This window comes from Pipistrellus hanaki (genome assembly GCF_964339955.1).
Source record: "Pipistrellus hanaki genome assembly, chromosome: 1".
In the NCBI taxonomy this organism is placed as follows: domain Eukaryota; kingdom Metazoa; phylum Chordata; class Mammalia; order Chiroptera; family Vespertilionidae; genus Pipistrellus; species Pipistrellus hanaki.
The window spans coordinates 995,707-1,019,941 of record NC_140503.1 but is presented as its reverse complement, the minus strand read 5'-3'; the positions used below and the strand labels follow the sequence as shown (position 1 = coordinate 1,019,941).

General features: G+C 55.9%; 1 gene segment (V, D, J or C); it reads right to left on the bottom strand.

Annotated features, from left to right (window-relative positions):
• Positions 1–13,469: 13,469 nt before the first annotated feature.
• Positions 13,470–21,743, bottom strand: LOC311633135 (Ig delta chain C region membrane-bound form-like). The segment is given in 5 exons: positions 21,738–21,743; positions 18,312–18,575; positions 17,881–17,988; positions 16,199–16,615; positions 13,470–14,076 (listed from the first exon to the last, which is right to left on the bottom strand).
• Positions 21,744–24,235: the final 2,492 nt, after the last annotated feature.

Below are 24,235 nucleotides of genomic sequence, written 5' to 3'. Positions count from 1 at the left end.
CCCCTGAAATGTGACCTTGCCCACCCCGCACCCCACCCCCTCGCCCTGCAAAGACTAAGAACGGGATTGAAACCGGTGGCAGGGCCGCTTCCCGAAGTTCCCTTTTCTCTGGGTGGTTTCTCTGTCAAGGGGCCTGGGGGAGTCCAGACGCATCAGAGCGCCCCTCACGTGGTTGTGTGGGTTGGGGTGAGGCGGGCATCCAGGGCCCAGGGGACAGAGTGTGAACCTACTGTCACGCGCTCTGCCCTCCTGGGGCCAGGCTCTCCCAGAGGCTCCCAGCTTCCACAGCCTCGTTGGCACCTCGCCCTGCCCAGCCAGCGTGGGTGTGGGCCCAGGCACCCGGTCACAGTCTGCAGCCCAGCCCAGCCTCCCCATCCTCCCTCCTGGGCAGCAACCAGGAACCAGCCGTCCTCAGGGCCCTGCCTCTGCCCTCCTATCCTCTCTGGCTCCATCATAGCCTGATCATTGACAAAAGGATGGTGCTGACCACGGCCAGAGGGACGCAGCCTCCAGGCTCAGATGTGCAAGGACAGAGTTCGCCGCGGTCACCGTGAACAGCCCTGCACCGCCCTGAGGGCGCGGACCCACCAAAAGGGCCTTGGACCCTCAGTGTCTGCATCTGTGCCGCACGCAGCTCGGTCGTCCTGCAAGTCCGAGGTCTGGCCTTGGCTTGGGGGTGCTGGGAGGCACCAGAGCCCTCACCCCTGAAGTGCCAGGCGCCAGGAAGGCTCCTTTCAAGGGGTCCGTGGGCCGGGCTTGTGCCCTTCAGGCTGGAAGAGCATCTGCAGGCCCCGTGCCCAGGTGCCCCGAGCACCCGTCTATCTGTGTGGAGGCTAACAGTGCCCTGGGCCCCTCTGCCTGTCCTGTGTCCGGTCCTCACACCACCTCTCGAGGTTTGCAGTTTCTCACCTCCAAGTCCCAGATCCTGGTCCAGGAGTGCACGGGAGCCTCAGCGAGGGGCTCGGAGGCTCCGCCTGAGGTGCAGGCCCAGGGCTGGGCGGGCTCTCCACCTCTTTGCTGCACGGTGCCCGGACTGTGTCTCTGGAGGTCCTGCTCTCAAGGTCTGGTGGTCCTCCCCACAGAGGTGGTCAGCCAGCCTGTGGGCTCTGGGTTCCAGGGCAGGAAGTGACCCCGCCTTGCCCAGGGCAGGTCATGGGACAGGAGCAGCCATGGCCATTATGACAAATATCAGGCAGCAGCCTCGGGGTAGGATGTGCTCCCTGGCCCCTCCCCAGGGAAAGCTGATGGTCAACCCAGCTCCCTCTGCCCGGCTTCCTCCTGACGGTGCCCAGCCCGCCGTGCCCGGCTGTGCGAGTTGTGGGCGCTGCTTACTGCTGCCCAAGAAGCACTGGGTGGCTCACCCCATCTGGGACTTTGGCGAAACTTCGAGAGTGTCTTGGACGGTGGGTGTTTGACCGTGGACTCCCACGGGTTTGCCCAGATTTCTGGGAAATTGCGACACCTGTGCTGGTCACTGGTGTGGAAACCGACTGCCTGTCCCCACGATGGGGTGGCAGCAAGAAGACATGGCTTATGGGGTCATTACAGGACATTGGGCACAGGTGCTGCCATTTGGATCAGGGGGGAGGGGTGGCCATGGTGGCTGGCGAGGGTATGACAAAGCTACCGGGGTCCATGCATGTGGCGTCTCAGGACCCTGGCACAGGCCCTCGGCAGGTTTCCGAGGCCCATGTGTTCCAGAAAGATCCTCTCACAAATGAAAGCCGGCAAAGCTTGTGGCTCAGTGGTTGAGTATTGACCTATGAACCAGGAGGTCAAAGTTCAATTCCAGGTTAGGGCACATGTGTGGGGGGCATGGAAGAGGCAGCCGATCCATGATTCTCTCTCATTTATGTTTCTATCTCTCTCTCCCTCTCCCTTCCTCTCTAAAATCAATACAATATATTAAAAAAAGAGAAAGTGTAGGGAGTGACTATAGGGTTAAGCTTTTGACTGACCTGTGGGCAAAGCCACAAACAGGTCCCAGCATGGAGGGCACAGCCCTCTTAGCATAATTAAGCTTGACCTAATGACGCCAGGTAGATCTTTCTTGGGTAGCTACTGTGCTGTGGGAGGTGCAGCAAATGCTGCCAAAACAGGTGAAACTCACAAGAACATTATAACTATGGTGAACACTTCCTTGTTTACCTCTGGCTATCAAATAAAGGCTCAGCTTGCTGTCTGGATCTCTCTCTGCAGCCTCAGCCAGGAACAGGAGATCCACCTAGACCCAGCTTATTCTCTTTGTCTGTCTTTTCTTTAATCCTTTGCTACTCTCTCCCCCTCCCCAGCCCAGACTCACTGAACCTATGGCTGTGCTGGCACAGCACATGTGGCACCCATTGTGGGGCCCGAGTTTGGGGGAATTGCAGTTGTCAGGTGTAAGGACGCTCCAGTGAAGCAAATGCAGAGAGCAAAAAGGAAAGTAAGGAGCATAGTTTAGTACTAGCTAGGTTTAAAACAGGGAACATCCAGGATCGTAGAAAAGAATTTATACATATCCATGCTTAAGGCTATGCTCCAAGCACGGGGCTGTTGTGTCAGGTATCAACAGCTTTTCCATCTGTTGGATTTTGTAAGTAAAACCTGCCCATGGTTTCCTGAGGAAGGAAAAGTGTAGGGAGCAGTTATAGGATCAAGCCTCGGACTGACCTTCTGCAAAGTCCCAAACAAGTCCCAGCTTGGAGGGCACAGCCCTCTAAGCACAATTAAGTTTGATCTTCTGACAGCTCCCTAGATCGTTCCTGCGTAGCTAATGGGCTATGGGAGGAGCAGGAAGTGCTGCCAATACAGGTGAAACTTACTAGAACATTGTAAATTACCTTGTTTGCCCCTGCCTATAAATAAAGCATCAGCTTTGGAGTCTGGATCTGTTCTGTGGCCTATGCAAGGCACAGAAGATCCACCTATACCCAGCTTATTCTCTTCGTCTGTCTTTTCTTCATCCTTCGCTGGTCCTCCCTCAGGCTCACCAAACCCTTGGCTGTGCTGGTGAGGCTCAGAAAGGTAAATGTAGAGACAGGGGAGAAGGTAGGCAAGCACCTTAGAGATTGTTATATAGCTGAAGGTCCAGGGAGAATCCCTCTCTCTACTTTCAGTCTGTCATCCCTGATTCCTAGAGCCCACTCCTGAAAGGAAATGGATGACTGTGGCAGGGGAACTAAGACAGGTAGTGGAAGGTTACCAGAGGCTTAATATTGTCACAAAGGCTTGTCTCTCACCTGGAGACTACGGATTATGGAAGTATTTTATTCGCGGTTGTGCTGACATTGGACCAGCCTACACTCAGGGAGTGGTATTAGCTGCTGCATTGAAGGAGAAGTTACTCTCTGGTCAGCAGAAAAGGAAAGGGGGGGCTGCTTTAACTGTGGCGAACTAGGACACTTTGCTAAAGACTGCAATGCCAGAAATGGAAGTTAAAGGGCTACAAGGGAGTGGGAACAAGCAGCTGGACTAGGTCCAGGATGCAGGAGAGGAAAGCAATGGGCACATGAATGCCACTTCAAGACTGAAGTTGATGGTAAAACAACACCTCCTAGGCAGGGAAACTTCAAGCAGGGCCAGCCCTGGCCCCACCAGCCAGTAGGGGCCTTATTCTTGACCCCTCTGAAGCCTTTCTAGCCAGCTCAGTAAACCTTCATCATGCCACCCTGGGAAGCACAGGATTGGCAAGCTCTCCCTGGGTGATAGATCATTACTCAGGCAATAGCAGAAAGAGACAATTCTACTCTTAAAAAGCAACTATAAAATAAAAAAAAGGAAAGAAGGATGTTAGGTGTTACATTGTTAAGTTGTAATGAAAAGGGTTGTACAGTGGCCAAAAGGCATTGGGCCTCCTGTTCAATAGCCTCTGCCAGGTTAGCCTGGTGGAAGGATGCACAAACCAGACAAGGGTTTTACCAGATTCAGTAATGATGTGGGGAAGAGGCTGTGTTTTGTATCTTTCCAGAAGGAGCAGCGCAGCCAATCTGGGTGCCAGAGCGTTACATGCATCACCACAATGAACCCAGAGCAGCTCCTTCTCCCTTCGTTCAAAAGACTGAGAGTTACCCTGATGACATCAAAGCGAAAAAGGAAGATGATGAAGGCTATTTAAGGGGTTGAGCTATCAACATGGGGTCAGCTGAAGAAGTTAACAACTGAGGCCCAGCAGATGGTAGAAAAGCAGGAAGTGGAAGCTACTCCCTCAACCATGTTTCTGGCTGTGCTAGCACTGGTTAGCTGCCCATCTTCAGTAAAGCCTTGCAGAGCCAAGTCCAAGGACTCTGAGTAAATCAGCAAAGGAAACTTTCATTTAGTAGAAAAATGTTACTGTAGTTTAATTTCTCTTATTGCTGTGTTGCATTGGCATTCTTTTGTTAATAGCCATGGCTGGGTTTTGCATTGGCATTGTTTTGTTATTGTTTTAATAGCCAGAGCTTTATCCTTGATGTTTAAGTTTTACTTTCATGATAGTAGCTTAAAAATAAAAGAAGGGTGAGATGTAGGGAGCGGCTATAGGGTTAAGCCTCAGACTGACCTGTTGGCAAAGCCACAAACAAATCCCAGCTTAGAGGGCACAGCCCTCTTAGCATCAATAAGCTTGACCTTGCTATTCCCTGTAAATATTTCTCTTTTCCCCGTCAGCATGGCTAGAGACCAGTCTGGTTCCTGAGTAGAGGCTGCTGGGGATTGAGAAAATCTAAGAAAGAGACAGAAACAGATATAGAAGAGAAAAAGCTGGGGCCAGGAGGGACCACAGTCCTCTGACAGGGACAGGAACAGGGACCCTGAGCTAATACAATGTCTTTATTTTAAACAGCAAAACCCAGGAAGTTTTACTAAAAGTCAAGACAAAGGAGATTATGTGCGTTCTTGGGTGGGCCCAAGTTGTATTCATTTCTGGTGGTTGGATGGATTTAAATAACAAAACCCACCCCCTGGCACCTGGGCTGAAGGTCAAGTTGACAACACTCCTGCATCTGGCAAAGTGTGTTTCCAGGACATGGCTTTGCCAACACCACTGGATTCAGCTGACAATAATTAAAGAAATGCCCGTGTGCCTTCTCAGGTGCTCTCAACAGCCCACTACATTCTATCTGGGTAGCTAATGGGCTGTGGGAGGTGTAGCAGGTGTTGCCAAAACAAGTGAAACTCATAAGAACATTATAACTATGGTGACCACTACCTTGTTTTCCTCTGACTATAAAATAAAATCTTAGCTTGCTGACTGGATCCGTCTCCTTCTTTAGGGCCTCATCCAGGCACAGGAGATCCACTGAGCCCCAACTGTATTCTCTGTGTCTTTCTTTAATCCTTCGCTGCTCCCTCCCTCAGGTGAAGGTGAGTTCACCTAGAGTTAAATTGTGAGCTGCTGGGTTGGATCTGGGCCTGGCTTTCAGGAACCAGAGAAAAGAGAGGCTTTGAGGATATTTACAGGAACCCCTTCCCATGGCCTTGTTTCCATTTGGGAATCAATTCTTTTATCATCCTTCTTGGCTGTCTTTGTTTCTGTTTCTTTTTTATTTATTTATTTTTGTTAATCCCCATCAGAGGATATTATATTTTGTTTGGGTCATGTAACCTATTTACATTTATTTTTAATTTTTATAATAGTCTTTATTGTTCAGATTATTACAATTGTTCCTCTTCCACGCCCCCCCCCGCCCCCCCCCCCATAGCTCCCCTCTACCGGTTCCCACCCCACTCTTTGCCCTTACACCCCCCCCCCACCTGTACTCATCCATAGGTATATGATTTTTGTTCAGTCTATCCTGAATCCCTCACACCCCATTCCCCCTGCGAATTGTCAGTCCACTCCCTTTCTATGACCCTGAATCTGTTATATTCACCAGTTTATTCTGTTTATCAGATTTTTTTATTCACTTGATTTTTAGATTCATTTGTTGATAAATGTGTATTTGTTGTTCATAATTTTTATCTATACCATTTTCTTCTTCTTCCTCTTCTTTCTCTTCTTAAAGAATACCTTTCAGCATTTCATATAATACTGGTTTGGCAGTGATGAACTCCTTAAGCTTTTTCTTATCTGTGAAGCTCTTTATCTGACCTTCAATTCTGAATGATAGCTTTGCTGGTAGAGTAAGCTTGGTTATAGGTTCTTGCTATTCATCACTTTGAATATTTCTTTTCACTCCCTTCTGGCCTGTGTCGTTTCTATTGATAATAAGCTGACAATCATATGGGTACTCCCTTGTAGGTAAATAACTGTTTTTTTCTTGCTGCTTTTAATATTCTCTCTTTGTCTTTGGCTGTTGGCATTTTAATTATGATGTATCTTGGTGTGGTCCTTTTTGGATTTCCTTTGTTTGGGGTTCTGTGCACTTCCTGGACCTGTAAGTCTATTTATTTCACCAGCTGGGGAAGTTTTCTGTCATTATTTCTTCAAATAGGTTTTCTGCATCTTGTGCTGCCTCTCTTCTTCTGGTGCGCCCATAATTCTGATGTCGGTACACTTGAAGTTGTTCCAGAGGCTCCTAACACTATCTTCATAGTTTTTCATTCTTTTTCTTTTTGTTTTTCCAGTTGGGTGTTTTTTGTTTCTTCATATTTCAAATCTTTGACTTGATTCTTGGGATCCTCTAGTCTGCTGTTGGGTCTCTGTATATTATTCTTTATTTCAGTCAGTGTATGCTTAATTTCTAGTTGATCCTTTTTTATATCCTCCAGTGTTTCACTTAATTTATCAGCAGTTTCTAGTAGATTCTTGAAAAACCTTATTACTGTGGTTTTGAACTCTATATCCTCCATTTCTGTCATTTGTTACCTGCTTCTTTGTCTCTGCATTTTGGCTGTTTCCCTGTGTTGATAGAGTGGCTTTGTGTGCTAGATGTCCTATGGGGCCCAGTGACTCAGCCTCAGATACCTGAGGTAGATACGCTTGGTGCACCCCTTTGTGGGCTATGTGCTCAGTCTTGTTGAAGTTAAGACTTTATTGTTGTTGGTATAACTGGGAGGAATTGACCTCCAGGACAGTTTTCTGTGAGTATCAACTGTGTCTATGATGGGAGACCTTATGTGCTGATGACACACTTATGGGACAAGACTTGCTTTGTTGCTCACTGAGTCTGCCCCTTGAGTGTGTCCCTAATTGATCTGTGGAGTTTTTTTTTTTTTTTTTTTAAATATATATATATATATTTTATTGATTTTTTACAGAGAGGAAGAGAGAAGGATAGAGTGTTAGAAACATCGATGTGAGAGAATCCTTAATCAGCTGCCTCTTTCACACTCCCTACTGGGGATGTGCCTGCAAACAAGGTATACGCCTTTCACCGGAATCGAACCCAGGACCTTTCAGTCCAAAGGCCGAGGCTCTATCCACTGAACCAAACCGGTTTTGTCAGATTTGGCGAGTTGTAATCTGGATGGTCCCACTCTGACCACTGGGAACACTGGCTCTTGAATCTCTAAGGAGGTGCTAATTTAATCTCTTCCCGAGGCCACCCAGCAGGAGCTAATTTACCCTCTGCCTGAGGCCACCCTGTAGATTTCTATTCTTTGTTCGCCATTTAGAGGTGCCCATATGAGGCCCAGCTGTGAAGCAATACAAGCTGCCTTGGGACCTTGGGCCTTGGTTTGGATGTTTGTGTCTCTCATAATCAGCTGCAGTTTGTTAGGTAATTTTAGGTTGCAAAGAGCCAGGCCATTCATATATGCAAAAGCTTCTACACACAGCTTGGGTGGGGTGGGGGTCTAAGAGTGGAGCAAACACCCCAACCAGATCCTCAGCCCTGCCCTAAGAAGCCCCCTGGTCTCAGTGTCCCTCAGTAATCGCTACAGTCAGCTTTTTCTGAGAGAAAGCTGCCCTTGAGTTCCACCCAAAGCCAGACAGTCCAGTTTCTCCCAGTATGAGTCTGGGTCCCCAGAGTCTCCCCCAGAACTGGAGTTCATAGCAGTCGGGAGCTTTTGTCTCCCTTCTGATTGAAAAAGACAACAGTGCACCCAGTTGCCAGCCCTTTTTGCTCTTGCGCCTCCGTACCTCCACTCTTCACTTCTGCACCTCCTCTGAGTCACAGTGTGCTTTTCTCTTCCCTTCTAGTTGTAGAATTTCCACTCAGCCAGCCTCCCTGTGGTTCTGGATGATGTCCTTTTCGTCTTTTAGTTGTAGTTTTGAAGTAGTTGTGCGAGGCAGCAATTTCAGGTGCTTACCTATGCCGCCATCTTGGTTTCTCTCCATTTACATTTAGTTTAATTATGCACAGGGAAGGGCCTGCTTGGCCATTTTGTTACTAGTTTTCTGTCTTTCTTGTAGCTAGTTCACTCCTCTTCTTTCTTGCTGTCTTTCTCGGCGTTTCATTGATTTTTTTCTGTTGGTGGTGATAGTCTTTGATTCCTTTGTTGTTCAATGTGTGTAAACTTGTAGTTATGCACCATAGTGCCTGCACCTGAACATCTGTTAAGAGGGTAGATTTTATATTAAGGCCTGGAGTGGGGTAGGACCTGGGTGGAGGGGTGATATGTGGGGAATAAAAGGAGGACATCTGGAATACTCTCAACAATAAATATTAAAAAAAGAACTTTCTATATAATAAAAGAGTAATATGCAAATTGACCAGCACTAGAAGACAGAAGATTGCCACCCTCATGTGGTCAAAAATGGCTACCCCTATGTGGACAGATGATGGCTGCCACAAGATGGCCTGCAGAAAAAGTCAGTTCTGGGAAGTTATGGGTGACAAGGCCAGCAGAGGAGGGCAGTTGGGGGAGACCAGGCCAGTAGGGGAGGGCAGTTGGGGGAGACCAGGAGAGTAGGGGAGGGAAGTTGAGGGGCACCAGGCCTGCAGGGGAGGGCAGTTGGGGGGATGAGGCCTGCAGGGGAGGGCAGTTGTTGATGATCGGGCCAGCAGGAAGGACAGTTAGGCTTGACTGGGCCAGCAGTCCAATTAGCATATTATCCTTTTATTAGTATAGATAATATATATTTAATATATTTTTAAATTTTTATTTTATTTTTTTTCAATACTCACATGATGATATTTTTTCATTGATCTTTAGAGAGAGTGAAGGGGAGGGAGGATATATATATATATAGATAGAGAGAGAGAGAAACATTGACATGAGAGAGACATCGATTCATTGTCTCCTGTACATGCCCCGACTGGGGCTGAGAATCAAACCAATAACTGAGGTATATGCCCTTGACTGGGAATTGAACCCGAGGCCATTTGGTGTGAGGGCTGATGCTCAAACCACTGAGATAAACCAGCCACAGCAATAATGTTGTAATTTTGGTTCTTTGTTTATAACAAATGATCATAAACACCAATGCAAAGACACAACAGGTAGGGATGTGCCCGGCTGCATGGCTCAGTGGTCGAGCATCCACCTATGAACCAGGAGGTCACGGTTTGAATCCCGGTTAGGACATGTGCCCAGGTTGTGGGCTCCATCCCCAATGTGGGGCGTGCAGGAGGCAGCTGATCAGTGATTCTCATCATTGATGTTTCTCTCTCTCTCCCTCTCACTTCCTCTCTGAAATCAATACAAATATATATATTTTAAAAAAACAATAGGTAAAAATGTGATGTTTGAGGGGCACTGGAGTATGATGGGAACTCTGTACTGTCTGCTTAGCTCATTTGTAAACCTGAAATGATTAAAACAAAACAACAAAAAACAGTCTCTTCATTTAACCTCCCCTCAGCACTGCCATTCAGAAAAACAGGAGCAGCATCGTGGACAGAGGCTCGCCCTTGCAGCGGGCCGGGCAGCACCATGGACAGTGGCTCCGGGGTCTTGGGGGGTGGACACCTCACAGCCCTTGTCTCAGGAGTTGGCAGCGGAAGAAAGCATCTGGGACCTTTGTGCCGTGACCTCATGCACCTTAAGGTCACCGGCTACACCCACGTGTAGTCTAGGAATCATGTGTGCATCACCCATGAGCGCCCTGCGGAGAAGGAAGATGGCGTGCATGCAGTGTGGTGGGTGGAATTCTCAGATGGCCCCTCGTTTTTCTCCCCCCCCCGCCCCCTTTTTTGAGTTAATTCTCACCCGAGGATATTTTCCCATTGACTTTTAGAGAAAGTAAAATGGAGGTAGGGGGGCGAAGAGAGAAACATTGATGTGAGAGAGAGAGAGACATCGATTGGTTGCCTCCTGCACGTGCCCGACCAGAGCTGGGGAACCTGTAACGGAGATATGTGCCCTTGACCAGATTTGAACCCAGGACACTTTAAAAAAAATATTTTTATTGATTTTTTACAGAGAGGAAGGGAGTGAGGGATAGAGAGCTAGAAACATCGATGAGAGAGAAACATCTACCAGCTGCCTCCTGCACACCTCCAACCAGGGATGTGCCTGCAAGCAACGTACATGCCCTTGACCGGAATCGAACCTGGGATCTTTCAGTCCGCAGACCGACACTCTACCACTGAGCCAAACCGGTTTCAGCGTGAACCCAGGACTCTTTAGTCCGAGGCCAAGGCCCTATCCACGGAGCCAGACCAGCAGGTGCCATGGTTCAGTGTTAAGTGGCAGGCTGTCTGATTGGACCATTTTCCAACATGGACAGAGGGCGGCCCCCAGGGACAGTGAGCGGGGTATGGGCTTGGGCTCCTCTGGGGGCAGGGCTGGCCAGTGCAGGCTGCCTTTGAGGCCCCCTCACTCCGTGGAGAGAAGGCCGTGGTTCCTGTTTGTTTCTTGCGAACAGGAGTCCGGGAGCTGTGCCTGCCGACAGGAGGGGCTGGCATTTGGTCTGCTGTCTTGTGGTGGTGCATTTGGTCTGCTGTCTTAGTGAAGTGCTCATGCACTTCTTAGACTCTCTGGTGGTGCATTTGGTCTGCTGTCTTAGTGAAGTGCTCATGCACTTCTTAGACTCTCTTCCCGGGGGGCCCCAAAGGAGGGAGGTCAGGACAGAAGGTCACCCCATTTGGGAAGCAGAAAGGAAGCGGTATTCCTCAGGGTTGGAAGGCAGAGCCAGGCCCAGGCCCTGCCGGAGTGTGCTTGCTGCATCTGACAGGCGGACCAGTCTTGTCAGGCCCTGGTCGAGGGGTGGGCTGGTGTGTGTCCTGTTGTCACAACTGCTGGACCAGATGTTTCTGGGCTGATGAGGGGGGGTTATCCCAGAAGGAGGCCGCAGTGACGGGGGAGCTGCAGGGCGTGGGGGCCACGAGACCATCACATGCCTCCGGAGACCGATGTCCCCTGGGCTGTGCCCCAGGCAGGGTCCTGGCCGGGTCTGTGGCGTGTCTGTGGCGTGCCACCGACTGTGTGGCCCGGCCTCCCTCCTGGCTGCACAGGGGCCTGTGGCTGGGGCTCTCGGGTACAATTCCAAGGGTAGAGGGAAAAGTCAGGACCCGCTCCCTTGGGAACAGCCAGGAGACTGCTGTGACCCCAAGGGGGTCTCCCGAGTGCAGGGCTCGGAGAAGAAGGCCCAGCAACAATGCTTTTGAGGCTCTGAGATCTTTAGCCTCCAGTTCAGCACCCTGACCCTCTCCATTCATTCGTTCGTTTGTTCATTCGTTCATTCATTCATTCATTGGTTCATTCCTTCCTTCAGGGGGTGTGGGTGCTGGGGTGCCCTGTCCCTCCTCCCAAGGAGCTTAGCGTGGGCACAGAGGCAGGCTGGAGGACACAGAGGTTGAGAGAGCTGGTGCGGAGGCCACGGGGATGCGGGCAGCGGGCTGGCTGGGCGAGCTCTGACTTGGCGCTGGCGGGATGGGAACCCACTGGCGGGTTTGAGCCGTGGCTGCCAGGACAGTTCAGGTTGTAAAAGACCACCCTGTTCGAGGGTAGAGGGGCAGCCTGGAGGCTGCAGGGAGCTCTGGCGGGAGGTGTCTCGGTGGTGAGACAGGAGGCCGGTGCACACAGCGTTGGACAGAGGGCCGTGGGTCCAGGCTTCGGGTGGCCATTTGCTCAGATGGCAGACCGGACGAGCGACTCAGAGGGAATCGCCTGAGAGCAGGACAGTGGCTGCCTCTGTGACGACGCACCAGCTGAGCGAGCAGGGATGGCACACCAGGTCGTGGCCAAGCCAAAGGCATCCTGACGCTGCCACTCCTGCCTGTTTTCTGAGCTCTTTGTACCTGCCTGAGGGTCCCACCTGCCTGGAGGGTCCTACCAGTCTGAGGGTCCCACCTTCCTGGAGGGTCCCACCTTCCTGGAGGGTCCCACCTGCCTTAGGGTCCCACCTGCCTGAGGGTCCCACCTGCCTGGAGGGTCCCACCTGCCTGAGGGTTGCACCTGCCTGAGGGTCCCACCTGCCTGAGGGTCCCACCTGCCTGGAGGGTCCCACCTGCCTGAGGGTCCCATCTGCCTGGAGGGTCCCGCCTGCCTGGAGGGTCCCACCTGCCTGGAAGGTCTCACCTGCCTGGAGGGTCCCACCTGCTGGGGGTCATTGGGAAGCAGCAGAGCCCTGTGCTCTTGGAGACAACTTTCTAGGTGGAAAGGAGAATGGCCGGCAGTATAGTAAGTGAGCCACAGAAGGTGCTGGAAGGAGGCTCTGCGGGAGGTCTGAGGGCTGGCCTTCCATGAGGCATTGAGACGTCATGTGAACCGGAAGGTGACAAGGGGGAGCTTGCGGGGCCAGAGGGGGATGGAGCGCAGGAGGCCAGGGCAGGCGGCCCCACAAGGACCCTTCTGGTTTCTGATAGAATGTGAGGGCCTTTCGGGCTTTGGGGGGCTGGGGTCTCATCTGAGGTCTTGGAACTGGGCTCCTGGTGGGGGTGGGGGGGGATGAGAGGACCTTGCAGTTGTGACCCTGGGCCGCTGCCACGGAGACATCGCGGGGGGTGGGGGGGTGAGGAGGGAGTATGCGGGGCGTCGGCGGGGATGGGACTGAGTGGAGTGGCAGCAGTTTGCTTGTTTTACTCAGCCGCTGTGTGCCTCCTCGCTGAGCAGCGTTTAGGTGTGATTCGATCCCCCTTCCCCTCCCACAGGCTCCCAGGAGAACCCAGTTGGTCTTTTCCAGCTTCTGGTGACGCCCACACCCCTGGGCCCCTGGCTGTCCCCGTGGCTGTCCCTGTGGCCGACCCCGTGGCTGTCATCATGGCTCCCCCTGTGGCTCTCCCTGTGGCTCTCCCTGTGGCTGTCCCCGTGGCTGTCCCTTGGCTGTCCCCTGGCTGTCCCCTGGCTGTCCCTGTGGCTGTCCCCATGGCTGTCCCCATGGCTGTCCCCGTGGCTGTCCCCGTGGCTGTCCTGGTGGCTGTCCCGTAGCTGTTCCCATGGCTGTCTTCGTGGCTGTCCCCGTGGCAGCTGGCTGCACAGCGATAAGTGCCAGCTTTTCTCTGTGACGATGCTGCCTGGCAACAAGAGGAACTCTCCAGGTCAAATTCCTGACGTACAGGTTCTGGGAACATGTTCATGAAGTGTGCGTGCTACCTGTAGACTGGCACACATGTGCTGTGTGCATGCACATGTGTGTGTGTGTGTGTGTGCTGTGTGCAGGGGCATGCTGCCTGTGTGCACTGTGCATGCTGCTTCTGTGTGAGAGGTGTGCGAGGACACACCTGTGCACCTGCCGAGTGAGCCTGCGTGCTGGGCTTGGGTGGAGGAGGGTCCCCAGGGTCCTCGGTGAAGCCCCTGCTGTGAGTGGGCACTCGGCACCCTGGTCTTGATACCGAGGCGTGTCCTGGAGGCTGGACAGACATGGAGGCAGGTGGACAGACACGGAGGCAGACTGTTTATGGGGTAGCCAGCGAGCGGGCGGCAGAAGGGGTTGCCAGGGTCGGGGCCGGCTCTGCGGGCCGGCCGGGGGCAGTGGTCCCACCGGAGGCCTGTGGCTGAGGGGACCGGTGCAGGCCCCCCCACACGCTGGGCGGGCCGGGCGGCTCCCTCAGGCCAGGCCGGTGCCCACGGCCCACTGCCCTCCCGCCGGGGCCTCCCAGCTCCGCACGGTCCCGGGCCGGCTCCAGCGAGCCCCCCGGAGGGGCACCTTCTTGGCACAGCCCAGGGAGGCCGGGTCCCGGCCCTTCACCTTGACGCAGGTGACGAAGCCGCTGTAGAGCAGGGTGAGCAGGAAGAGGGCCACGAAGGTGGGCCACAGGCGGCCGGTGGCGTCCAGGGCGGTGTCCAGGTCGGTGGAGCCGTCACAGTCCTCGTCCACGCTCAGGGGCGCCCAGGGGGGTGGTGCCAGACCTGGGGGGAATGTGGCTGGGTGAGGTCGGGCCTGCAGCCTCCCCCAAGGCGGCCGGGGCACACGGGGCCACAGCTTGCGCAGCCCAGCGCCCGCCCTGTCACCCACCGGACAGGCACCTGCAACCCGCCCTCTCGTGGCCAGGCCTGGGCCCAGCCCGGCAGGACCAGGTGCTCACAGCACCGAGGGGGCGGGTGAACGAGAAGGAAACACAAGCATGTCAGTCAACACACGTACGGCCAGAGAGCCAGGGAGGCGCTGGCCGCCAGCACACGGCAGCCTGGCCGTGGAGGGTCCCTCAGAGGTGGCCGCTGTGCTCGGCTGCGTGGCTCAGGGGCTGAACGTCCACCTAGGAACCAGGAGGTCACGGTTTGATTCCCGGTCAGGGCACAGGCCTGGGTTGCAGGCTTGATCCCCAGTGTGGGGTGTGCAGGAGGCAGCCGGTCCATGATTCTCTCTCCTCATGGATGTTCCTATCCGTATCTCCCCCTTCCTTCCTCTCTGAAATCAGTAAAAATATTTAAAGTGTATATTTGGAAGTGGCAGCTGTGATGAGTTGTGGAAGACAAGATGTTGCCAGCTACACAGAGAGGAGGGAACCGCATTGTATGCACAGGACAGCAGGCTCGGATTCCCTGTGTTGGGACGGAGGGGCCCCGTGTGGCTGGCATGGAGGGCTGGGATGTGTGTGTGGGGCAGGAGACCGGGCCCAGCAGGTATACAGGCCCTGACGGCGGCCGGATGCGTGCCAGGGCTGAGCCAGGACACTCGCCCAGGTTGGAGGATGGCTGTTGTCGGCAAACTTATCAGTCCACAGAGCCAAATACTAACAGGACAACGACTGAAATTTCTTTGTAGAGCCACATTTTTTAAACTTAAACTTCTTCTAACGCCACTTCTTCAACATAGACTCGCCCAGGCCATGGTATTTGGTGGAAGAGCCACACACAAGGGGCCAAAGAGCCGCATGTGGCTGGCGAGCTGCAGTTTGCCGACCATGGGAGTATGGCATCGTCTGGATGGGAAGGGGGACTCGCCCAGTTGGGTCGGGTGCCAGGGCCGGGCAGGACGTGGCCTGGGAACCAGCACGCAGGGCAGCCGCGGGGCCTGCTGTGCATGGCGTGGATGCGGGGGTGGGCCGGGCACGGGTGAGCGCCACAGCTTTGCGGTCTGTGGGCTCTAACAATAAACAGCGGGCACAGCCTTGCTTCTCCTCATTTTATTCTTTGAGTAATTAGTGATTGGTTCCTAGCGAGCGTGTGCTCCAGACTCAGGGGTCCTTGACGAAATGGACATTTAGAGAACAGCGGTCCGTCGCCATGGAGACTGAGAGCCACCGGGGAGCCAGGCCGGGGCCCGGGGCCTGCTGAACGGATCCCTCGTGACCATCCCGGCAGGCAGGGCCGTCTTGGCAGCCCCGTGCAGCCTGTGGAGCTGTGGACACCGAGTGCGGGTCAGTGGTGGGCACCGGGCCGCCTGGGTGGTGTCCTGTCCGCGGCCCAGCCCAGCGTGCCCACCCCGTCCCACGGGGGCTGGGAGGGCGAGGAAGGGGCAGAGTCTGGGTGCCCTGCCTGACGGGGAAGCCTGCCAGGAAGCTCAGAGGGGACACTGTGAGCCCTGGGCACTGTGAGCCCCACCCTGTGTGTCCCTGTCCCCTCCACTGTCAGCATGGCATCCGGCCGTCCCTCCTGGGTGCGCCCGGCTCCCAAGGCGTTGGCCGTGGTCTGGGATGGGTTCCGGGGCCCTGGGGCCTGGGGAGGCTCAGACACCCCTGGGGGACAGCCGTCTCCAGTGACCACCCTGTGTCCGCCCGGGGAAAGCCCTGCACCGTGGCTGTAAGCAGCGTGTCTTCACAGGGAATGGCTGCTCCCCGGGACGTGGTGGGGGTTGGAGGGACCCCACCTCCCATCCTCCTGGACCAGCACCCAGTCTGGGGACACCAGGAGTGGGTGGGACGGACCTGGGTCAGGTCCCGAATTCCCGAGTGTGGGGACAGCGAGTGCAAACTCCAGATATCAGTCAGCCGGGTGGGGCTGTCCCGGAGGGCGACACAGACCCCCAGCCGCTGCCCGGCTGCTCGCCCCCAGCCCTGAGCCCGGATGGTGGTGGGGAGAGGGGTCTCACCTGTAGCATCCAGGCTCCAGCTGGCATTGAGCAGCCTCCCTGACGCCGGGTGCCTGACCGTGCACGTGTAGGTGGCCGGCGGCCGGCGGGGGGCGGCCGGGACCCGCAGGACACTCCAGGTGCGGAACGTGCTGTCTCCAGGCTCGGCCGTGGCCTCCGCAGTGGCAAACCAAGCCGTGTCCACCTGGCGCGGGCCCTCCTGCCAGGTGAGGACCAGCTCCGTGGGAGAGAAGCCCGCCACCTCGCACAGGAGCCAGGAGGCCGCCCCGGCAGAGGCGTGAGTGCCCGGCGTGGCCAGGACCCGGACGGCAAGGCTGCTGGGCGCCGTGGCGGCTGCGGGGAGGAGCCCGGGTGTGCCCTGGCCATGGACAGCCTCTGGAGGATGCGTGTCCGTGTGGGCGGAGGCGGCCGGAGGGGCTGTGGAGAGATGACATGGGAGTCCCTGGCCTGTTCCTTCCCTGCTGCCCCTGGTCCAGCCCCCAGGCAGTGGCCTCGGAGAGAGGGGTCCAGCACCCCAGCTTCTGGCTGGAACCCAGGCCGAGTCTGGACATGCTGACCAGATCCCTCATGACCCCTGGGTTTAAAAGGTCGGGGGCCCTGAGGGGGAAGTGGGTGGGGGAGGGGAGTAGCCTCCTGGCCCGCCCTAGCCAGGGCTGTGGCCGCTCCGTGGCCCAGCTGTGAGGGGCAGCTCTGAGCCCCACCCCGGCCACATGGTCCCTGCATCGGTGCCTGGAGTTCGCTCCGGTTCTGGCAGGACCCTGCTGGCCTGGTGGCCGTGACTGTCTGCCAAGTGCTCAGGGACCACCCGTATGGCAACCTCTTCTGTGGTTTAGGGCGTGGACAGCCAGCAGGTGAACAGGCCACAGATGGACAGTGGGCCAGGAGCAGCGCGCTTGTAAAGGGACACACCCTGACCCGTGTGGCTCAGTGGATAGAGTGTCAGCCCACAATGGAAGGGTCCCGAGTTCGACTGCAGTCGAGGGGATGGACCTTGGTTGCGGGCTCAATCCCCAGCCCTGGGTTGGGTGTGTGGGGAAGGCAACCAACCGATGTGTCTCTCACATCAATGTTCCTCTCCCTCTGTCGCTCCCTCTCCCTTTCTCTCTCTCTAAAAATCAATGGGAAGAGTACCCTCGGGTGGGGAGGAACAGAAAATAAAGACAAAAAGGCAAAGGGCACAGTCAATGGGTCTTTGTCCACCTGAAACGGAGAGACCGTCCCCGGGCGTTTCTGAGAGCACGCACACTGTGAGAGCCGCCGGCAGCCGGGAACCCTCGCCTGGCTGGGAGACCCGGGGTCCACCCCATAAACCCCGCCTTCAGGGGCGCCCCGGTTTCTGTGAGGGGCAGTGGGGCGGGTTCTGCTCTTCTGGCTGCTCTCGCTGCTCTGGCAATGAGTCCCCACAAAAGCCCTCAGGACAAGCCCGTGTCTCAGCCAGATCCACGGGCGGGGGCATCCTTGTGCTGGCCCGGGGCCCTCCTTGTCCACGGTGCGCCCTGTGGTGTGACCCGGCAGGCACCCAGTGCCTGAGGCGCTGGGGCGGTCCTGGGCATAGCGCCTGGCATGGGGTAGGTGCTCAGGAGCAGTAAGTTCAGGGCCCTGCCCTTCCTGACCAGGAGAAGGAGGCAGCCTAAGGCATGGACAGGCGGTGGTAGGGGTACGCTGGCAGAGGGGCTCCTCACCTAGGGCTCTGGCAGGGCTGGGGGCTGTGGTGAGTTCCTTTGAGACAGCTGGCTTGTGGGACACCAAGGGGAGCAGCTCAGCCTCGTCCTTCAGGGTTTTCCAAGACGCTGAAATCAGAGGGGCAGTGGGCAGCCCAGGTCAGAGAGCATCGTGGACACAGGGGAACTGGCTGCCGGGTGGACGGGAAGACATGGGTAGGGCAGGAAGGGGATCCGGGAAGGGGCCGGGGAGAGGCTGCTGCCTCTAGCACTCCGGGGACAGGAGTGGAAGGAACTGGGTTCAAATGCTGAGCTGAAGCGGCTGAGGGCAGAGTCGGGGGTAGGGAGCGAGCCGCTCTGGGGAGCGGCTGGGTGCCCATCGGGCCCAGTTCCTGCTTTGGTCCTTGAGGTCAGGCCCTGGAAGATGCTGGGACATGCTGGAGGCCACCCACCTGGCCATTGGAGGGTCTTGGACACGTCATTGGCGCTGCAGACGAGGGGGACAGGGTTCCAGGTGACGTTTTGGTAGTAGAGGTAGGTGACCCACTCCTGGAGATACCCAATCACAACGTCCTCTGTGGGCAGCTTCTCTGTCCCTCTGTGCCAGTTGACTGATTGGGTCCCAGTCACCAGGCAGGCCAGTATCACGTTTCTGCCTGCTTCTGGGGCCTTGCACCCCTCGGCCATGGGGAGCACAGTCACCTCAGGAGTACCACCTGGAAGACAGACAGACAGACGGGTTGTGCTTGTGAGGCCGGGCACTCCCAGGGCACAGGGCAGTGTGAGGGGAGAGGTCCCAGTCCCGGGAGGACTGGCAGAGCCCTGGAGGGGAGGCCCAGACAAACTCCGGTCCCCTTGCTCTATACATCTCCTGTCTAACCCCTCCCATGGCACCGCGAGGGGTGGAGGGATCCCCAGGGTCAGGGTGTGCCCTGGTGGATGGACATGGGGGCCTCAGTTGCCCAGAAGGTGAGGCAGAGCCCAGCTGGACTTGAGTGTCGTCACCTGAGCAGCAGTGAGGTCCACCCTTCCTGTCCCCATCTCTGCTCCCAAGGGCTCTGCTGCTTGGGACCAGCCTATCGATGGCTTTGGTCTCGGTGGGGTGCTCAGCCCTGTCCTGGGGGAATCTGGGGGCCCACAGCTCCATCAGCCAATATCCAGGCAGGAGACACCCTGCACAAGCTTCAGGCCTGGACCCTGGCAGGGCTGCCCCTCATGAGCACTGGGCTCTGGGACTGGCAGTTCCCTGGTGCGTTGGCTCACAGCTTCCTAGTCCTTTCTGTGGGGGCCAAGGTGGATGGGTCCATGTGGGGTCCCCAAAGGCACTGCTCTATCTTAGTTTCATGGCTCCTTTTCTTCCAGCCACCTCCTCTTCCCATGTCCCTGTGCCCACATTGCCTGTCGGTGCTGGGACAGGGCCACAGGTCCCTGTGATTCAGCTGGCATGTGGGCTGTTGGGCTGGGCAGTGCACCGTGCTCTCTCTGAGGGTCCCCAGTTGCACAGCCCATTGCCCTGCTCTTCCAAACGCCTGGTGATCCTGCTCTCATCTTTTCCTGGGCTTTCTCAGTGGTGCCATCTCCCTCCTGATAAGGTGATGAGGTCCTCCTGGAGTCAGGTGGCTCCAAACCCCATAGGAGTTTGTCCTCAAGGAGGGGGACATGGACACAGAGACACACACAGGAAGTGGCCATGCATGGAGAAAGCTCTACAGCAGGACACCAGCAGCTCCCAGAGCAGCAATGGGGAGGGCCTGGCCACCCCCTGACAGGCTGTGGGCACCGGCCCTGTGACCCTTGACCTCGACTCCCAGCCTCCAGGTCCACAACAGTAAATTTCTGTTGTTTAAGCCCACGGGCCTATGGGACTACAGTACAGCTGATGTAGGAAATAATTGTGGTCCTTAGTACCAGAAGTGGGGTGTGATGGTGCCAGCACCTGAGTGTGGGCATGATTTAGAGTTGGGTTGTGGGCGGAGGCCTGGAAGGTCTGAGGTGAAGATTAAAAAAACCCAAACCTGGGAGCATTCGAGTTCTTGTTTTCCAGCATTGTTGTCATTTGGGTTCAAATAAATGCTTATAAAAATTCTCCACAGAGCTGGCATTGGAAGATGGTGGTGCAGTAGGGGGATCTTTCTCCCACCTCCTCCCAGAATCTACCTGAGATTGAAACTAAATTGGAGAATATTCACCCAGAAATACCAGATGAAGACTGGCTGGAGAGGAGACTTTGACACAAGGAAAGGCAGAGACCACCTCAAGAGTACACCTGTACAACAGCTGAGATAATGTGTTTGGGGCTGAGCCTCACGGTTTGCCATCCTGAGAGGATATCCCGACCACAAATGGGACAACAATGTTCAAGATTCAATGATAACAGAAGAGCCCAAATAATACTCTAAAGGGTCACTCCTAGAGCACCCACCTCAGGAGTTCAAGGAGGTAGCACCATCTGGGTCCCACAGGATACTTACTACCAAAGGCTACACCACAAAGACTGGGAGTCATAGCAGGTATATCTAACACATAGAAACAGACACAAAGAGACAACTAAAATGGGGAGACAAAGAAATAACCACCAAATGGAAGAAAATGAGGAATCTCCAGAAAAAGACCTAAATGAATGGAGGTAAGCAATTTATCAGACATAGAGATCTGAGGAATGGTTATAACGATGCTCAGGAATTTAGTAGGAACTACAAAGAACATAGTGGGAACTACATCAACATGACAAAGAACGTAGAAACCACGAACAGGAACCAGCCAGAATGAAGAATAGTATATCTGACACAAAGTATACACTGGCAGGAATTAAAAGCAGGCCTAAGGAAGCAGAGGATCAAATCAGTGATTTGGAAGACAAGGTAGGAGAAAACATTCAATTAGATAGCAAATGGAAAAAAAACAACCTAAAACATATGAAGAGAGTTTAAGGGCACGTTAGGTCAACATGAAATAAAAAAAATCTGCATAATAGGGGCACTAGAGGGAGAGGAAAGTGAGCAAGGGATAAAGAGCCTGTTTGAAAGAACCATGACAGAAAACTTCCCTAATCTGGTATAGGAAAAAGCCACTCAGGTTCAGGAAGCAGAGTCCCAATCAAGATGAACACAAAATGACCTACACCAAAACACATCTTAATTAAAATGGCAAACATTAAAGGCAAAGAGAGAATTTTAGGAGCATCAAGCAAGAGATAGCCAATTATAAGGAAGCTCCCATAGGTTGTCGGCCGATATCTCACCATAAAAACTACAGACAAGTAGGTAAAGTATTCAAAGTAATGAAAAGCAAGCATTTGAAACCTGGTTGAACTCCTAGATAAGGGGACAATTTGCATATTAGCCTTTTATTATATAGAATATACACTGAGTGGTCAGATTATTATGCGTTCAGAGATCATAATAATCTGGCCAGCTTTTGGGCAGCTCCCTGCCCTCCCACCGACCCCCTGCTCACCTACATAGCTCTGCCAGCTCTCACCCAGCTTTCACCCAGCTCCCACCCAGCTCCTGCCCTACCACCAGCCCCTGCTCACCTGCATAGCTCTGCCAGCTCTCACCCAGCTTCTGGCCAGCGCCTGCCCTCCCACCGACCCCCTGCTCACATCCATAGCTCTGCCAGCTCTAACCCAGCTCCTACCCAGCTCCTGCCCTCCCACCGACCCCCTGGTCACCTGCATAGCTCTGCCAGCTCTTACCCAGCTCCTGCCCTCCCAGGAGCCCCCTGATCATCTGCATAGCTCTTCCAGCTCCCACCCAGCTCCCACCCAGCTCCTGCCCTCCCACCACCCCTCTGCTCTCCCAGCAGCCCCCTACTCACCTGCATATCTCTACCAGTTCTCACCCAGCTCCTTCCCTCCTCACCGCCTCCCTGCACACCTTCATAGCTCTGCCAGCTCCCTCCCAGCTCCTGGCCAGTCCCCTGCCCTCCCACCAGACCCCTGCTTACCTGCATAGCTCTAACAGCTCTGACCCAGCTCCTGCCCCCCATCTGCTCCCTGCTCACCTTCATAGCTCTGCCAGCTCCCACCCAGCTCCTGGGCAGCTCCTGCCCTGCCACTGGCCAGCTCTGTCCCTTGCAGCCTCTGCTCACCCTGCCCTTGCCCAGAGGAGACCCCTCTTCACTCTCCACTGGGAGTCCCTTTGGACCTTTGCTCTTCCAAGTTGCTCTGTGCCCTGGACACTGTCACCTGCCCACCCCCATGGAGCTGTTGCTGAGCCTGTGCTGCCCGCTCTCTGGGCACAAGAGCCCAGATCCACCTCTCCTCTGGGCTCCACCACCGGCTTCCCTCAGCCCCGGGCTCCATGGCCTTGGCCTCTGACTCAGCCCATTGGCCTGGACAGCCTTCGGGCCACCCGGGGTCCTCTTCCTCTGCTGACCCACGCCAGCCACCTCCCTGTGCCTCCAGCTCAGACCACTGTGCATCCGGGCGGGGTCCTGTCGCCGCTGCCCCAGCCCTGCCCTCTGGCCCGGGCAGCCTTGGGCTCCTGCCCCTCCACCCCTGACTCGCTGCGTTTCTCTCAGGCCATGGCCCAACTACTCCTGTCATTCTGTGGGTCCCCGAGGGCCTGGTCTCCCCTCAGGTCCTGGGGCCAGGTCCACTGTCCTCCCTCGGCTCTGCTCTATAGGAACCCCACTCACCCCGGGCTGAGCTGTGGAGACAGTGCCCCCGGCCTGCCCGCTCTTGCCCCCGTGCATGTGGCTCCTGGTGGCAAGACTGTGCCCACAGCCCACATCCTAGGAGTTGATAGCTGGGCCCCTGAGCAGTGACCTCCCCCATCCCTCCCCACTCCCCCTCGTCCTGCGAAGACTAAGAACGGGATTGAAACCGGTGGCAGGGCCGCTTCCTGAAGTTCCCTTTTCTCTGGGTGGTTTCTCTGTCAAGGGGCCTCGGGGAGTCTAGATGCCTCAGAGCGCCCCTCACGTGGTTGTGTGGGTTGGGGTGAGGCGGGCATCCAGGGCCCAGGGGACAGAGTGAGAACCCGCTGTCACGCGCTCTGACCCCCTCCCCCCAATGGGGCCAGGCTCTCCCTGAGGCCCCACGGCTTCCCCAGCCTCATTGGCACCTCGCCCTGCCCAGGCAGCACTGGTGTGGGCACAGATATCTGGTCACAGTCTGCAGCCCAGCCCAGGCTCCCCATCCTCTCACCAGCGGCTGCCAGGAATCATCCGTCCTCCGGGCCCTGCCTCTGCCCTCCTACGCTCTCTGGCTCCATCATAGCCTGATCATTGACCAAAGGATGGTGCTGACCACGGCCAGAGGGACGCGGCCCTCCAGGCTCAGATGTGCAAGGACAGAGTTCGCCGCGGTCACCGCGAACAGCCCTGCACCGCCCTGAGGGCGCGGACCCACCAAAAGGGCCTTGGACCCTCAGTGTCTGCATCTGTGCCGCACGCAGCTCGGTCGTCCTGCAAGTCCGAGGTCTGGCCTTGGCTTGGGGGTGCTGGGAGGCACCAGAGCCCTCACCCCTGAAGTGCCAGGCACCAGGAGGCCGGGCTTGTGCCCTTCAGGCTGGAAGAGCATCTGTAGGCCCCGTGCCCGTGTGCCCCGAGTACCCGTCCAGCTGTGTGCTGGCAAACAGTTCCCTGGGCCCCTCTGCCTGTCCTGTGTCCAGTCCTCACATCAACTCTCGAGGTTTGGGGTTTCTCACATCCAAGTCCCAGATCCTGGTCCAGGAGTGCACAGGAGCCTCAGCGAGGGGCTCGGAGGCTCCGCCTGGGGTATAGGCCCGGGGCTGGGCAGGCTCCCTGCCTCTCTGCTGCATGGTGCCGGGACCGTGTCTCCGGAGGTCCTGCCCTCAAGGCCTGGAGGTCCTCCTGCGGCCCTCCCTGCAGAGATGGCCAGGCAGCCTGTGGGCTCTGGGTTCCAGGGCAGGAAGTGACCCCGCCTTGCCTGGGGCAGGTCAAGGGACAGGAGCAGCCATGGCCATTATGACAAATATCAGGCAGCAGCCTCGGGGTAGGACGTGCCCCCTGGCCCCTCCCCAGGGAAAGCTGATGGTCAACCCAGCTCCCTCTGCCCGGCTTCCTCCTGACGGTGCCCAGCCCGCCGTGCCCGGCTGTGCGAGTTGTGGGCGCTGCTTACTGCTGCCCAAGAAGCACTGGGTGGCTCACCCCATCTGGGACTTTGGCGAAACTCTGAGAGTGTCTAGGACCGTGGCTGTTTGCCCGTGGACTCCCACGGGTTTGCCCAGATTTCTGGGAAATTGTGACACCTGTGCTGGTCACTGGTTTGGAAATCGACTGCCAGTCCCCACAATGGGGTGGCGGCAAGGAGACCTGGCTCCTGGGGTCATTACAGGACATTGGGCACAGGTGCTGCCATTTGGATCAGGGGGGAGGGTTGGCCATGGTGGCTGGCGAGGGCATGACAAAG